Source organism: Rhinoderma darwinii, chromosome 1 (genome assembly GCF_050947455.1).
Source record: "Rhinoderma darwinii isolate aRhiDar2 chromosome 1, aRhiDar2.hap1, whole genome shotgun sequence".
NCBI classification, from domain to species: domain Eukaryota; kingdom Metazoa; phylum Chordata; class Amphibia; order Anura; family Rhinodermatidae; genus Rhinoderma; species Rhinoderma darwinii.
In genome coordinates, this window is record NC_134687.1 from 623,513,969 (window position 1) to 623,530,919 (window position 16,951).

Here is a 16,951-nt window from a genome sequence, read left to right on the forward strand (position 1 = left end):
TGCACACACAGAGCAATACATGCATGTATTTGGAAACACACATACAAATACCACACACATAAAAACCCTCGTCAGTTCTATAAACAGTATATAATCCATTCTACCCACTGATAGGGGTTGCAGTGGACAGCTTGCAGTGCACTGGAGTCTGTGCTGTGCGTGGGTCCTCTCATTCTCCCTGCACAGGCCTAGTCTTCGGTTCAGTGGACTGTGCAGTTATAGACCAATCAGCACTTCTTCTGCTTAGAAAAGTGCTGATTGGTAGAGCAGCTGTCAGTCACTGAGTTTTAAAGTAAAGCAGATCAGTGACTGACAGGCAAGAAAGTGCTGATTGGTAATCATTGAAAGAGATATTGCTTTGAATGCAGAGCAACATCCCCTTTAGTTGTCCAATAGCAGTGATATGGTCGGCCTCGATTGGCGGTACACCACTTGCTTATTACATCTGGTTGTGGCTGTTCCTGGTAATGCAGCTCAGTCAGATTCACTTAAATGGGTCTGAGCTGCAAAGGACTGCATTACCAGGAACAGTCACTACCGAATGTACGGAGCTGGACCTGGTAAGTAATGAAGAGTCTGCAGTGCTCACAGACCTTTCAATTGGTTGATCAGTGGGGATGCTGGGAGTCCGACCCGCACTGATATGATATTGATGACCTATCCTTGACGTATCACCAATATCTAAGTCCTGGAAAACATCTTTAAATCACAAAGGGTTTTCTTATTATTTTATATTTTGGATTACAATAAAAGTTACATTTTAATTTTTGTTATAGTAAATGGGTTTCTTCTGCTTCCTCAATCGTTAATTAAATAGTAATATACCCCACACCTATCACGGGGGCACCTCATGAGAGCTGATTACCAGTATAACCTATGTGTATATGTGGTCGATCTCATAAACAAACCAACAACATTAAACATACTGATCACCGAGTGTAACTTCAATACATTAAAGTTGAAAATAAAAAAACAAAAGTCTCAAAGAAATAAACTGATAAAATAAAATTAAATAAAACCAGTCACAAAAATAGAAAAAACACAATTTGTATCAAATGCTAATTTAAATGTACCTCAAAATGATGCCTAAAATATCTATAATTTGTCCTGTAAAAAGTCTGGCTTCCGACATGTCTGGCAAACACACTGATTTTGCTGGGCGCAGCCTCGGGGAAATGTATGCAAAATAGCTCTCATCTAGAAGGTAGACAACTGTCTTTTGTGCCACCTACAGTTGTCTAGACTGTAAGTCCACATCCAAGTCTTTGAAGAGGTTAGCAACATGACTCAGGATTTTCAGCCAAACCAAAGACCTAGATGTCCAGATATTTTTTTTTCCTTTACTAAGTTATTGTCTGCAGTCAAGTCTCAGCCTACCCTTTCACCGGGCAGAAGAAATGCTTCTGGAAAAGCCCGGCAAGCATGTTGGCAACTTTTAGACCATTCATCTTCTGGTCACTTTCAGCTTTCAAATACTAGGACTAAAGCATGCAACTGTGCCATGATTGAGTAATGTGCTTCTTATACCTTTTTTGCCGTTTTTTTTATGCATTTTCTTAAAACAGGTCTGAATTCAAAACAGAGGAGACGTCAAAGTTGTTCCATTGTAGTGTTTATCCGTTTAGGATACAGTCCTGGTTATCCCCCCAAAAAATCAAAAATGGCCGGATAGAGATTCAGCTCGGAACCTGGGTCCTCCAGTGGGTCAGTTGACGCTGCCCCTGGGTCATTAGGAGGCAGTTCATAAGGTCTTTCATAGTTTACTTTAATATAATGGTTTGATGAGTCTTCCTGTGCAGCGTACCAATGGAAAAGTGATGCAATGCCACATAGGCACCATAAGAGATCCATTTAGACTTTGCCTAAAAATGTATTTCCCAGTTAGGGATTTCTTTGGAGCATTCCATTATCTAATGATCAGTGGCATAGTTATAGTGGTCACAGTGGTCACAGTTGCCCACAGCCCTTGCCACATTACACCCGCTAGTTAGCAGACTCTAGGTGAACCGGTACACAAGCTCTGTCTGGACATTGTCCGCGGCAATGTGAAGAGAAGCTGAGCGGAAGGAGCAAAATGGAAAGGTCTAAATTTAATTATTTTTGCTGATCTGGGGTCTGAATTAATTTAGGGGTCTGATCTGGTATTTCAATTAATTTAGGGATCTGGGATCTAAATTAAAAAATAAGGATCTGGTCTGGGATTTCAATTAATTTATGGGTTTGGGTTCTAAATGTAGGGGTCTGGTCTGGAGTCTTAATTTACTTAAAGGGGTTATCCAGGGACCAAAAATGTCAAAAATTTGCTTTGCATTCATAATTTTATGTAAGAAGAAGACACTTACTCATGTACTTTAATTAAAAATTCGGTACTAAATGGTGCGTTCAAACCCGGTGAATTGTTCCCAGAAGTCCTGGAGCTATTCTAATATTGATGACGCGCTGACACGTCCCCACGTGACTGAGGGCTTGCTTCCCGTGCTGTTCGTGTCGGTGTGTTATCAATGGCATGACCGCAAGGGGCTGTCACATTGCCGATTGCTGCAGTCCCCGAGCAGAGCATCAGCTAGCGCTTTGCTCGGGACTCCAGCACTGCTCCCGACATATGGTCAGTGACTACAGGAATTTCCTATAGCTGGAGTTCCTGAGCAGAGCATCAGCTGATCCTCTGCCTGGGGAATCCAGCAATTGCTGCCAACGTCACTGTCCATATATGAACAGTGAAGTCAGCAGTGGTACGGGAGTCCCCAGGCAGAGCATCAGCTGATGTTCTGCTCGGGGTTCTCCACTACTGCTGCCAACATTACTGTCACTGTCCATGTATGTATGTATGTTTTTTTTATAAGCCACCCGAAACAAAAAATCAAAAAGACGCCTCTTTATGGCTGTTGACCATAGTGGAATTTGCTCAAGGAATGACAAATTTTGACTGGGCCAGACCCTGGTGTTTCCCCAAAAACATTTGTTACCATCAACCAAGGCCACTATTGATAATTATCCAGGGGTAATGTGTGATAAACTTCTATTCTCCCAGATATTCGGCCCCTATGTTTACCTAGGAGCTTATACAGCGAATTTTGGCCTTCGGGGACTATTGCGCATTTGACAGACCAAATCAATAATAGCATGTCCCATCACTGACCGTGCACAAATACTTCCAGAGAGAGATTCTTCAAGGCAATAAGGGCGAGGATATTCCTTACCAAGATATATTACAAAGCAATGAAATCACATTACCTAAAATCTTTGTTCCTTTTTGTATTAAGAACCCACTAGAATGATGAAATACTGAAAAGCACATTTTAACCATAAAGACGTAACTTTCCTAAACTGTTATTTTTTATAGACTTCTTATATATTTGCATATTCCAATATGCTATTAGGTGTTTTGTCTTCTCTTTTTCCCACTATCTAGGTGGAACTGCTTTGCAAGTGGGGAACCTTTTGTGAAGACACCGCATTTCAAAAGAAAGAGTATCACCCAATTAAAGAAGTACTCCAGCAATTCATTTTTTTCTTAAATAGTGCAGCATAGGCTATTATTAAAGAAAGATGTAGAGGCTCTTGCGTATGCTTTGTGTATACCTTTCTTAGTTAATGTGCCATTTATGGGTTGTTTGCCATCTTGGTCCCCTGTGATTAGGTTCCCCTAAAGTGGCCTACATTTACCATGATGCCTCTTGCTTTGCAGATGCAGAGGGGGCAGGGTCTCATCACGCACTTGCTCTGCTGAGTCCTATATAAGTGAAGCAAGTGATAGATCATTGGCATAAAACTGTCCCATAACTCACACTGCAATCTCAGTGTATTCCTATGTGATTCGACTACAGCTTCTTTCCTCTGCCTCCTGCTTGTGATAGATCAGGGACATAGAACTTCTGTCCCATAACTCACACTGCAGAGTCTCAGTGTATTCCTATGTGATGCAGCTTCAGTCTGTCTCCTCTGCCTCCTGCTAGGATAGATCAGTGACATAGAACAGTTGTGCTCACCCTGCAGATTCTCAGTATACCCAATGTGAAGCAGCTTCAGCCTGTCTCCTTTGCCACCTAATTGTGATAGACCAGTGACATAGAACTGCTGTCTGCTAACACTGCAGAGTTTCACTGTTTTCCTATGTGATGCAACTTCTGCCTATCTCCCCTACCTCCAGCTTGTGATAGATTAGTGACATAGAATTACTGTCCCTTATCACTAGAGTCTAGCGTAATTCTACGTGATGCAGCTTCAGCCTGTCTTCCCTGCCTCCTTGTGATAGATCAGTCACATAGTACTTCTGTCCTTACGCTGCAAATTCTCAGTGTTTTCCATGTGATGCAGCTTTAGACTGTCTCTATTACTTCCTGTTTGTAATAGATCAGTGACACAGAACTTTTGTCCTTACACTGCAGAGTCTCAGTTTGTCCCATGTGATGCAGCTTCAGTCTGTCTCCTCTGCCTCCTGCTGGTGATAGATTTCTGTCAGTTCTTATAAGCAGGTGCCAGTGAGGAGCAGCATATCATAAAAATATACTTGAGATTCTGCACACCGCACTCACAGATAGTAGAGACAGTAAGTGTAAGTCAGTGGGAAAGTGGGAGTTTTACTCTGCAGCTAATTTTTGTATAGACTACCCTATTATATCACTTCACACCGGTTCCTTTAGATAGGGCAGAAATAATCTCTTCAGCAACACTCTTTGCATAGGGGTGACATATAGAGGAACACGGAGGATGGAGCTTGGTGGAGAGGGCTCTCAGTGCTGCCAGGTACAATATGATAGGTGATTATGTAATCTTGTAGTTCACAGGAAGTCAGCCACAAGGCTGACCTCCTGTCTACACATGAGAGCATTGTCTATATTGGTGGTCAGATGCAGATCATTTGACATAACTGTCTCTTACTAAAATGGTTCAAAATGTATAGATGCAACTAGGCTGGAAAGAAACAAATGATACTACTAGAATATTGCTGGTGAGTTAGCAAGATATGTATAGGAAAATAATTGTCAGAGTGCTTCCTTAAAGGGAATGTGTCGGTAGAAATTTTTGTTTTAATTTTTTAGTTAAACAGTTAGTGTATACATGATTAGACATTGTTATAATTTTTTTTAATTTTTTCACAAGTCAGGAAATATTATAAATTAGATTCTAATTTATAATATTTCCCTGTGCTGGTTACTAGAGAGAGCAATTCCCAAAATTGCAGCATTGGCATGTGGTAAAGCAACCACATTGCTTTATGCTGCAAATTTGGTGTAAACACAGACACTCTAGTGAGCTCACAGAATCCCCCCTCCCTTATCCTGGCTAGTGCCAGGAGAAAGGAGGGGGATTGAATGTTCAAGCCTCCTACACTGTGTGTCACCATTTTTTGAGCGAATACACAGTGTAGTAGGCTTACATACAGTGGTTATAACACAAAACATACATAAACATGAATTACCTGCTCCTGACGCCGCCTCTCCCTCCGGTCCGTCTGCTCCCTCCGCTTGCTTCTGAACACATGCCCGGAAGCCGCTGTCACGGACACAGGGTATGTGGACCCACTAGGCCGCCGTAGCGGGGAGGCAGCTGACCAGGTCACAGTCTATGCGAAAGTCAATGGCAGACAGTAATGCTTGGGTACCTGAAATAGTCCGGACGGTGGCTGTGGCTTCAGCACGGATTGAGGCTGGTGCGGCAGGTGGCGCCAGACGTGGCGGGCAGTATCCGATGAAGCAGAAGACGCTGGACGTGGCAAACGACACTGGACGTGGCAGAAGACACTGGACGTGGCAGAAGACACTGGACGTGGCAAACGACACTGGACGTGGCAAACGACACTGGACGTGGCAGAAGACACTGGACGTGGCAGAAGACACGACTCCAACGCTGGTAGGCACAGGAACTGGAACAATACGGAATACAGGAACGGGTAACAGCTGGAACGGGGAAACACTAAGGGACCATTTGCGAGACAGACTGGGATAGACTAACAACGCTCAGGCAAGGATCAGAAGGCCTGGGGCCTTCTTATAGACCAGGAAATCAGGGCAGTTGATGATGATGACGATCCTTTTGTGCGCGCGCGCACCCTACGGGACACAGCAGGACGGAGCGGAAGTGAGCGCTGACGTCTCCTAGGAAGGAGACAGGGACCAGCGCTCACGGATCCATGGCTGCGGGCGTCGGGGGGTGAGTAAACTCGACGGCCCGCGGCCATGGACGTTACAGTATCCCCCCTCTTATGCCCCCTCTTCTTGGGACCAGAGCGAGAGAGGAACTTTTTAATGAGAGCAGGAGCACTGAGGTTCTCTTCTGGCTCCCAGGACCTCTCCTCAGGACCAAACCCTCTCCAGTCCACCAAATAGAAAGTCCTTCCTCCTACCCTCTTGCAGTCCATGATCTCCTTTACCTCGAATACATCAGAGGGGCCGCTGGAAGCAACTGTGGAACTAGAAGTCTTGCTGTAGTGGTTCAGGACCACTGGTTTCAGGAGGGACACATGGAAGGAGTTAGGGATTCTGAGGGTAGGAGGCAGCCGCAGTTTATAGGAGACAGGGTTGATCTTTTGCAGAATCTCGAAAGGACCAAGGAACCTGGGAGCGAACTTGTATGAGGGTACCTTCAAGCGAATGTTCCGAGAGGATAGCCAGACTTTAGTCCCTGGAAGATACTGAGACAGCTCTCTTCTCTTAGTATCTGCCTTTCGCTTCATGAGATCTACTGCCAGCAAAATAGAGGACCGGGTCTGTTGCCAGATTTGCAGGAAGTCCCCATATGCAGAGTCAGCAGCGGGTACCTGAGATTAAGTCGACACAGGAAGAGGGACTCTGGGATGTTGACTGTACATGATGATAAACGGAGTGGAAGTGGTGGACTCACTTGTGTGGTTGTTGTATGAAAACTCGGCCCATGGAAGAACCTGTACCCAGTTATCGTGCTGTGAAGAGATGAAGTGGCGGAAATAATTTTCCATGATCTGGCTGATCCTCTCAACTTGTCCATTTGACTGGGGGTGATAGGCAGAGGAAAAGTCCAAACTCACATCCAGGAGTTTACAGAGGGCTCTCCAGAACTTAGAGGTAAACTGAACCCCCCGGTCGGACACAATGTGAAGAGGCAAGCCATGCAAGCGAAAGATGTGCTGAATGAAGAGACTCGCCAGTCGGGGAGAAGAAGGTAGGCCGGTCAGCGGGATAAAATGTGCCATCTTAGAGAACCGGTGCACCACCACCCAGATGATGTTGCATCCTGACGTGTGCGTAGGTCATGCATCTCTGTCTGAATCTTCAGGACTGCGGTCTTGGGCTGGCCAGCGGGTTCTATGGCCTGAGCGTACTGTCACGGACACAGGGTATGTGGGCCCACTAGGCCGCTCCGCCGTAGCGGGGAGGCAGCTGACCAGGTCACAGTCTATGCGAAAGTCAATGGCAGACAGTAACGCTTGGGTACCTGAAATAGTCCGGACGGTGGCTGTGGCTTCAGCACGGATGGAGGCTGGTGCGGCAGGTGGCGCCAGACGTGGCGGGCAGTATCCGATGAAGCAGAAGACACTGGACGTGGCAAACGACACTGGACGTGGCACTGGACGTGGCAGAAGACACTGGACGTGGCAAACGACACGACGTGGCAAACGACACTGGACATGGCAGAAGACACTGGACGTGGCAGAAGGCACGACTCCAACGCTGGTAGGCACAGGAACTGGAACAATACGGAATACAGGAATGGGTAACAGGGCACGGGTAACAGCTGGAACGGGGAAACACTAAGGGACCATTTGCGAGACAGACTGGGATAGACTAACAACGCTCAGGCAAGGATCAGAAGGCCTGGGGCCTTCTTATCGACCAGGAAATCAAGGCAGTTGATGATGATGACGATCCTTTTGTGTGCACGCTGGCCCTTTAAGGTATATATTATAAACTTATATATATATTTTTTATTTTATTTATTTCTGTTACTATCTACATAAAAAAATGAAATATTGCAATTGTCATACTGGCCACTAGAGCACACACAGTAGGCTGACATTTCCTGTTTTCTGTAGCGTACTAGTCAGGTTTTCTGTGTAGACTGGGACAAGTTGTGCAGAGTAATATCATTATAATTAGAGGGCAGAGGATTTAATGACAGCTCTATTGGCCTAGATAAGACATGATAGTACCACTATACATTATATACATAGAAAAGTGTAAAGGATCTGCCAGACACAGCTTCTGTGTCGACGCCAGTGGTTACTCAGTCTGCACCTGCTCCTAAGTCTGATAGAGTGACTCCTTCTTCCACCACTCAGGCTGGGAGGCTGAGGAGTGGGAGAGCCTATCACAGCCTGGCCAGACGGAGCTAGCTCCCGCCCTCTGTCTATTTATACCTTCATTTCCTGCTTCTCCTTTGCCTGTGATTCTGCTTGTTTCCTGGCTCTGCTGCTTCTGCTTGTACTATTTGTCCTCTGCTTCATATTGACCCTGGCTTTACTGACTACTCTCTTGCTCTGCGTTTGGTACCTCGTACACTCCTGTTTTGACTCGGCTCGTTCACTACTCTTGTGGCTCACGGTGTTGCCGTGGGCATCTGCCCCTTTTCCTTTAGCTTCTTGTACCCTTGTCAGCCTGTCTGTCGTGCACATAGTGAGAGTAGGGACCGTCGCCCAGTTGTACGCCGTCGCCTAGGATGGGCCGTTGCAAGTAGGCAGGGACTGAGTGGCGGGAAGATTAGGGCTCACCTGTCTGTCTCCCTACCCCCCCCATTACAAAAAGGCTCTGTATGCAGCTCCCCTATTACTCCCTGGTTTATTGGAGAGGGGCTGTTATAATCCCTGACATTTCTTTGTTAATTGACTTCCATCCATTGCAGCTGCAATAAAGTACACACACCCTGCTGTACTGTCCATACAGACAATACAGGAAGAGTGTGTCTACAATAAAATAAAAATAAATAGCTACAACATAAAAAAAAAGATCAAACACATTATTTCTGCTCTACAGATGAACATCTTATTACTGAGTCTAGAAAATATATGCATGAGACTTTCTCTTTAACAGGGTTTTTCTGATCTGTCTAAAATTCTCGTCAGCAGATTCCAAATCACTAAAATGAACAAACAGGAATATACTCACTTCTTAAATCGGCTGTCGTTCTCATACCGCTAGTGCGAGCTGCATCTTGTGTAAATGGATACGCGGCGGCTCAGTCAAACAATTGCCATATTTATAACGCGCTGTGCTCTTGACATTACTTTGACTAAATACGAAGAATTTGGGGTAACCTGGCTTTTAGGGATTTTCTATTTGTGTACAGATGTTGCATGCCTACCAGACAAAAAAAGGGGGGACCTCCCGGCAGAGAAGACTTTCATCCCGTATAATTTTTGGTTCAGTGATGGTAGCAGGTGCTGGCGGTTATCCCTGCTGCCTGCAGCATGGGCGGATTTGCGCACATGCAAATGCCGGTCCCTGCTTCTGTCACAAAACTATCAAATATGCGTCATGAAGAACTAAGTCATGAAAAGTGGCTGGCACTTTAAAGGGGGGCACTGTAGCTGTAACTATTATGTGTTCAAGTGCATTAGCTTGGTGGCATGGTCTATATTTTAATATTTTAGGTGGCAAAGTTTACCGCTCACAATGTCTCCCTAAAGTAATGTCTCTGAAGTAGGCAAGTGGGGCATATAGTCACTTGTATATTAGGAAATTGCTGACCATGCAGTCCCTAATATACATCTTTTACTCCATGCACTCCTTATATGTGAGTGAGAACTTCTCTCTTGCTGCCCTTCTGTTTTGTTGATTGATGTCTTCTGCTGACAGACACTAATACACAAGTCACTTGTGTACCAAATGAGCTGACGATCAGGACCTGCATGAATATTTTATCTACTCCAGTATGATAGTAGTCTTGCAGTTACATTGTAAAGGATTATAGGGATCAAAAATTTTTTCAATGTGAAGGATTAAAGGGATCATATATTTTTTATCTCAATGTATCAGAATGAGAACTGGTTTCTCATTCTTATGAGGACACATATGATGAGCCAAAAAACACAATACCTTCCAACATTTGAATCCCCATTGACAAGACATTTTAAGCCCTATCCCCAATTAACCCGGAAACACCAACAAAACGTCCATTTTGGGCACATTTACATGATCCCTGCCCTCTCTGAGATCTTTTTCAGATATGCATAAAGAGATAAAGACAGACATGATCATTGTAAAGTAAGTACAAGCAATAAGGCTCTATCCCTTGTGAGACTACAACTCCCAGTCTGCCATGACAGCTGCAGGCTAGGCAAACTAGGCAACTGCCGTGGGCTGTACTGTATAAGGGGCCGCACAGAAATGGATCACCTTGGAGAATGAGCGAGTATGAACATGTTGTTTGGTAATTCACATAGTGCCAGTATTAAATGGCTGTAGAGGAGATCATAAATGGCCATCACAGGCTGGATATTTGGGAACGCTTACCATAGCAAAACGTAACATTTTAATAGCGTTTCCATGGGGCACATTAATTTTGCCTTATCCTATGAAAGTCTGCAGAATATAAAGTTTTATACGTTTGCATCATCATCAGGCATAAAAGAAGAAGTGGTCACAAAGTTTTTCTCGAAATTCATTTCCACATTTTTAGCATTTCTCTCTAGTTGGTGTAACCACATGTCATCAGGGGAGTAGTTATAGGGAGTGCAGAGGTAGCAGACGCACTACGGCCATGGTGTCTGTGGGGGCCCTTCTGCCATATAAAAAGACACTGGTAATATAAATGGCACGTAGCAGAGGGCGGAGCTATAAGTTACGCCTCTGCATGTCATATATTACAGAGTCCCAAAAATCTAACCTATGATAAGATGTCACCTACATTTGCCTGATTTCTGTTCTTTAACTGGATGGGTGTCCGCCATTTATTGCTAACAGATGTATCTGGCTTTTTGCTCTACGGATGGGGAAGCCAGAATGCCAATGATAACATCTGATCATCGAGGGTCAAATATGCCATATCTGAGACAATCAGTTGATCAGTGTGCAGACTATAATGGTGAAACAACCCCTTTAATCCTGACCATTCTACTACATTTTTGTACTGTTGCTGATCTTCTGTCCAGTAACATAATTTCATCTTCCGTCGCAGTACTACACTGATCATTAAACCGAGAAAGAATTATTGTCTTTTGGTGAATAAAGGTCCTGGAATTGATTATCGCGGTCGTGACCAAAATTGGGTCACTCAGTTGTCAGATGTTTTTAAAAGTGATATACATTCAGAGGTTGGTACCTCCTCACAACAAAACAGAGATATTTAAATACGTATCAAATCATTATTGGAAAAACGGACCAGGACATGGTGGAATAAGGCGTCATTGGAATATTATGTTAATAAAGACATCATCCCCAGAGGATTGAGAGTTAAAGGAACAGTGTCACCAAATTTTTTTTTATAATATCAGTTTGATGTTAGTGCTTTATTAAAAACGTTTGGATTAATTTGTGTGTTTGTGTGTTACTTTTTCTTATTTTTACACTTTTTCTTCCCTATCGGGGCTGCCATTTTTTTTTCCATTTCTGTATGTGTTGATTAACGACACATACAGACATGGAATACGGCAGCTCCAGTCCCATAGGGACTGCGAACGGGGCCCGTTCCATCCACTTTGGTGTACGCCGCTGTGTGGTGAACGGCGCATGCGCCGCTCCCACACAGTTCAATTTGAAATGCGCGCCGTCCGGCGCCATTTTCCTGTGGACCGGAAGTCGCGGCCGGACAGTAAGATTACTACTTCCGGTCGCGGCTTCCGGACTTGTGCACATGGAGCAGCGGCAGCAGACGGAGCGGACGGACCGGAGGGAGCGGCGGCGACTGGAGGAGGTAAGGGATTTCTATGTATTTTCGTGTTTTACTGTGTGTTTACTACTGTATGTTAACCTACTACACTGTGTGTTAGCTCAAAACATGGCGACACACAGTGTAGGAGGTTAGACCGTTCAATCCCCTCGTTTCTCCCGGCACTAGCCAGGATAAAGGAGGGGGGATTCGGAGAGCTCACTAGAGCGAGGGATTTTTACCCAATTTTGCAGCATAAAGCAATGTGGTTGCTTTACCACATGCAATGCTGCAATTTTGGGAATGGCTCCATCTAGTGACCAAAAATGGGAAATATTATAAATTAGAATCCAATTGAATCCAATTTATAATATTTCCTGACTCGTGAAAAAAAAAAAAAAATTAGAACAATGTTTAATCACCTACACACTAATTGATTAACTAAAAAAAAACAAACATGTTTTGCTGGCAACACATTCCCTTTAAAGAGGCTGTAATGGCAGGAAGGAGGTGAAGGGAAAGTGAGCCCTAATCTACTCACCGCCCTGTCCCTGCCTACTTGCAACGACCCGCCCTAGGCGACGGGGTACAACTGGGCGGCGGTCCCTACGCTGTCTAAGTGCACGGGAGAACAAACAGGGAACACGCAAGGGAAGGGGCAGTAGCCCACGGAACGCCGCGAGGAAACGGAGCGGTGAACGAATAGTCAGGACCAGGATGAAGTGGAGTATACCAACGTGAGCACGGAGAAGGAAGCAAGCCAGGGGCAAAGCGAAGCAGGTTAAGCGGAACTGCAGCAAGGCAGAAGCAGGCTGGAGCAAGCAGCAGTGGGGCCAGGAATCCAGAAGAATTACAAGCACTGAGGAAGAGAACACGGCAGGTAATAAAGGACAGGGGGCGGAGCTAACTCCGACTGACCAGGCCGCGATAGGCTCTCCCACTCCTGAGCCTGCCACCCTGGTTGGTGGGAGACGGTGTCAGTCTAACAGGTCTGGCCTCAGGTGTGGATTGATTAATCCAAGGAGTATACCTAGACGAAGTACCTGGCAGATCCCTAACAGAGGCTCTGTCACCACATTATAAGTGGCCTATATTGTACATAATTTTTACGTTTTTTATTTAGAAAAACGATCATTTTTAACGGAGTTATGACCTATATTAGCTTTATGCTAATGAGTTTCTCAATGGATAACTGGGCGTGTTTTACTATATGACCAAGTGGGCGTTGTACAGAGGAGTGTATGACGCTGACCAATCAGTGACCAATCAGGGTCATACACTTCTCTCCATTCATTTACACTGCAGATAGCGATATAGCTATATTGCTATTTGCAGTCACATAAACACACTATAACGCTACTCATGTGTCATGACAATGAATATACATTACCTCCAGCCAGGACGTGATGTCTATTCATTCTCCTCACCACTTCTGTAGCATCTCTGTGATTTACAGCACAGCAGGCGTAGTCTCACAAGATTACGCTGTAAGCTGTCATTTACAGCCAGATCTCGCTGTGCTGTGCTCAGGAAAAACAATATCCCAGATGGAGGGATGAATCTCAGGAACAGACAACCAAAGACCAACTAAAGGTAATTAACCTCTCAAATATTGTACTATCACAAGCACAGATAGAAGTGTTAGGGATGGGTTTAACCTTTTGCACAGTCTCTAATTTAGATTTTTTTGAAACAACTAAAGATGTGCATCTGTTTGCAAGGAAACTGCTTCTTAAAAAGCACTTTAATACAGCTCTTTGCCGAGAGGGATGAACAACTCCCTCTTAAAGCACTTGATGAATTACTTTGTTGAACCCAAATTTCCACCGGGGGTTAGGGGGCGCTCCACCACATTCCCACCCATGTGAATGTGTCCTGCAGTAGACACTTTTGTTAGATTGGTTACAAATGAATCGAGGATGGTGTCCTTATATCATACTCATAAGAATCTTAATGGGGCACAAAGAGAAGCCCTAGAACAACTCAAAAAGATGAAAACAGTGGTTATTAAGCCAGTGGACAGGTGTGGTAATGTGGTGGTGTGGTCCATTGATAAATATGAAAGGGAAGCATTTAGACAGCTCAATGAAGGGTTGTGCTATCAAAAACTTGATGGCTGTCTGTCCCCTTGCTAACTTCAAGGCCCAATTAGATAGGATTCTGTGGAGGTCGTTTGAACTTAATATTATACCAAAAACTGCACTTGAAGGTTTGGTTGTGGATAAACCAGTAATAGCAACCTTGTATCTACTTCCCAAAGTTCACAAAAGCCTAGTGGATCCTCCGGGGAGACCAATAGTCTCCAGTAAAGGGAGTCTATGTAAGACAGTTTGCCGTTTTATTGATTTCTATCTTAAACCCTTGGGGAGTGATTTACCCTCATACATCCGGGACTCTACAGAAGTCCACAATAGATTGGAGAGAGTATTCAAGGGACATGATGATTGTTTTGTGACGTGTGATGTTGAGCCACTGCACACTGCAATCGAACACAAACATGGTATTGAAGCCACTAGGTTTCACTTAAATAGGACCAAATTAGAACCTGATCTTATTGAGTTGTTAATTCTATTATTGGACTTTGAATTACACCACAATTTGTTCATGTTCAAAGACCGCTATTTCCTACAGAAGAGAGGAGTGGCAATGGGGGCGACTTGTGCGCCCTCATATGCCAACCTCTTTCTAGGATATTGGGAACAGAGTCTACAACTACCTGATGCAGAAGATGGAGGCATCCTGATTTGGATGCGTTTCATCGATGACATACTATTTTTGTGGCATGGAGAGGTAGGAAAATTGGAAACTTTCCTTGCAGGTCTGAATGTCAACCAGCTCAATATCCAGCTGACTTCCAAGGTGAGTCGGACGGATATTAAGTTCCTTGACATCAGATTTATTAAAGCCACAAATGGTTTGATTGGTACTGACATTTTTAGAAAAACGACATCTGTCAACTCCTTCCTTAATGCAAAATCGTCTCATCCCCCACAGACCTTGAGAGTAGTTCCAACAGGGCAATTTTTAAGAGCACGTCGGATTTGTTAGACTGAGACTGCCTTTGAAAATCAGGCGTCTGACCTATCGAAGAGGTTTGGCGCTAGAGGATATAAAACTAAGGACATTGAGCCAGGATATGTGAAAGCAAAAAATACACAGAGAAATGACCTACTTATACCTAAACCAAAGAAAAGGGACAACAATAAACAGGTAAGATTCGTTACTGGATATCAGGCTCAATTGTGTGAAATGAAAACAATCTTTGAGAGATTTTGGCCGATCCCACATACAGATGCAGATTTGAGTTTAGTTTCATCAGATTTTCCTCTGATTACTTCACGTAGATCACGCAATCTTAGGGATATTTTGCTTAAGAGCCACTATGTAGCCCCTACATCAGGGTTTATTTTTAATTCAAAGGGGCCTAAATGGGGATCATAGCCGTGTGGTGATTGTGTAGCATGTTCGCTGATGATCGGATCTCAAAATTGTATTAATTCTTCAGGGTCAAAGGAGTACAAGGTCTGCCACAGTATCACCTGTCGTTTAACTGCTGTGATCTACAACGCGAGTTGCCCCTGACAATTGATATACGTGGGTCTCACATCTAGAACTTCGTGTGAGGATCTTGGAACATGTAAGGGACATTAAAGAAGCCATGAAGACTGATGACCCTGAAAAATTTAGTAAATTGAAAAGAATACCTCGTCATTTTCGAGAGCATCATCAAGGGAATTGGAGGCTCTTGAAGTTTAGAGGTATTGATAAAATCTCGTTAGGAAGTAGAGGTGGCAATATCCAAAAAACCCTTGCTCAACGCGAATGTAAATGGATTATGAATCTACAGACCGGTTTCCCTAAAGGGTTAAATGAAATGGTCAGCTTTGGTCCGTTTTTGTAATAATTATCAGTGAGTGCCAACCTTTGTTATGTTTGATCTTATGTGTGTAGGAAGGATATCTGAGGAAGGTTCTAGAAGAGGCTGGACGCAGCCTGCAGGGCTTAGGGGGGAAGCCTCCATGACAGCCTAGGAGGGAAAGGGTTAAGTATTGAGGGAGAGTTAGGAGGAGGTGGAGGAGGGACAGGGAGGAGTTAGGGGCCGTTACTGAGCTTCCCGCTGTTTTCGGCACTGAGCCGGAAGCAGCGGGAGGAGTAACATACATTCTATTAAGCTCCCCGTTGCCCTGCTCTGTGTGTGATGTCGGCTGATATAATTGCGCGGCTGCGCGCCGCTGCTGTGCACCACGGTCCCGGATGGTTGGAGGAGACCGTGGCGGCACTTACCAGGATCCCGGACGCCGAATCGCCACGTCAGGCCCGGCATACGAGGTCTGTTGCTGTTGGGGACAGGCTCCCCTCCCCCGGCCCCCTTCCTAGCAGTAATATGGCGGCGGGGGGGGAGTCAGCAACACCCGCTCCTGCTCAGAGGAGGCAGAGAGCGTCGCCAGGGGTGACGGTGACTCAGGCCGGGTCTACCCGTCGCTCCCGGCGGTCCCGACCTCCAGAACGCCTCAGCCCTGAGGTGGTCCCGCGGACACGGCGTCGCAGGGGGAGCCCTAAAATGGACGCTGCAGGCCAGGCAGCTGGGAGGGCCGCCTCTTACCAGGCCCTGCGTACTGGCAGGAATACCCAGCCGCGTCGGGGTCCGGCGGTAATCAGGGAGTCGCAGGCCGGGCTCCCTGTCACCCCTCCCCCATCAGATGCAAGATTTGGAGGACAAGCTACGGCCGCCCCGCCTGGTGATGTTCCGGCCAGGGGGCAGGCTTCATCAGGATCGTCGAGACGGACGCCTAGAACTGCAGCGACGTCGAGGCAACAGGTCCGGTCGGAAGTCTGGGTCCCAGCGGTCGGACGGCAGGTTGCCGGCCCATCTGTCAGCGCGTCATCATCCCCGTTTCGGAGATGTCGGTGGGATGGCCAGTCGTCTGCGAGAGAGGAGCTGGAGGAAGGTGAACTGGACGTGTATCGGCGAGGTCAGGATGGTCCGGCTGACGGGAACACAGCGCCTGTGCAGCCCGGTGAGTGCATAACTCCATCTTTGTCATATCCAGTGATTTTTATGTCGGGTGTCGGCGGGGGGGGCTGCTAGCGTCGCATCGGTGGCCGGTAGTGGCGCGGGCGGGCGCGACGGCGCGGGTCTAGCGGATTTAGTGGGTTGCTTGCGGGAGCT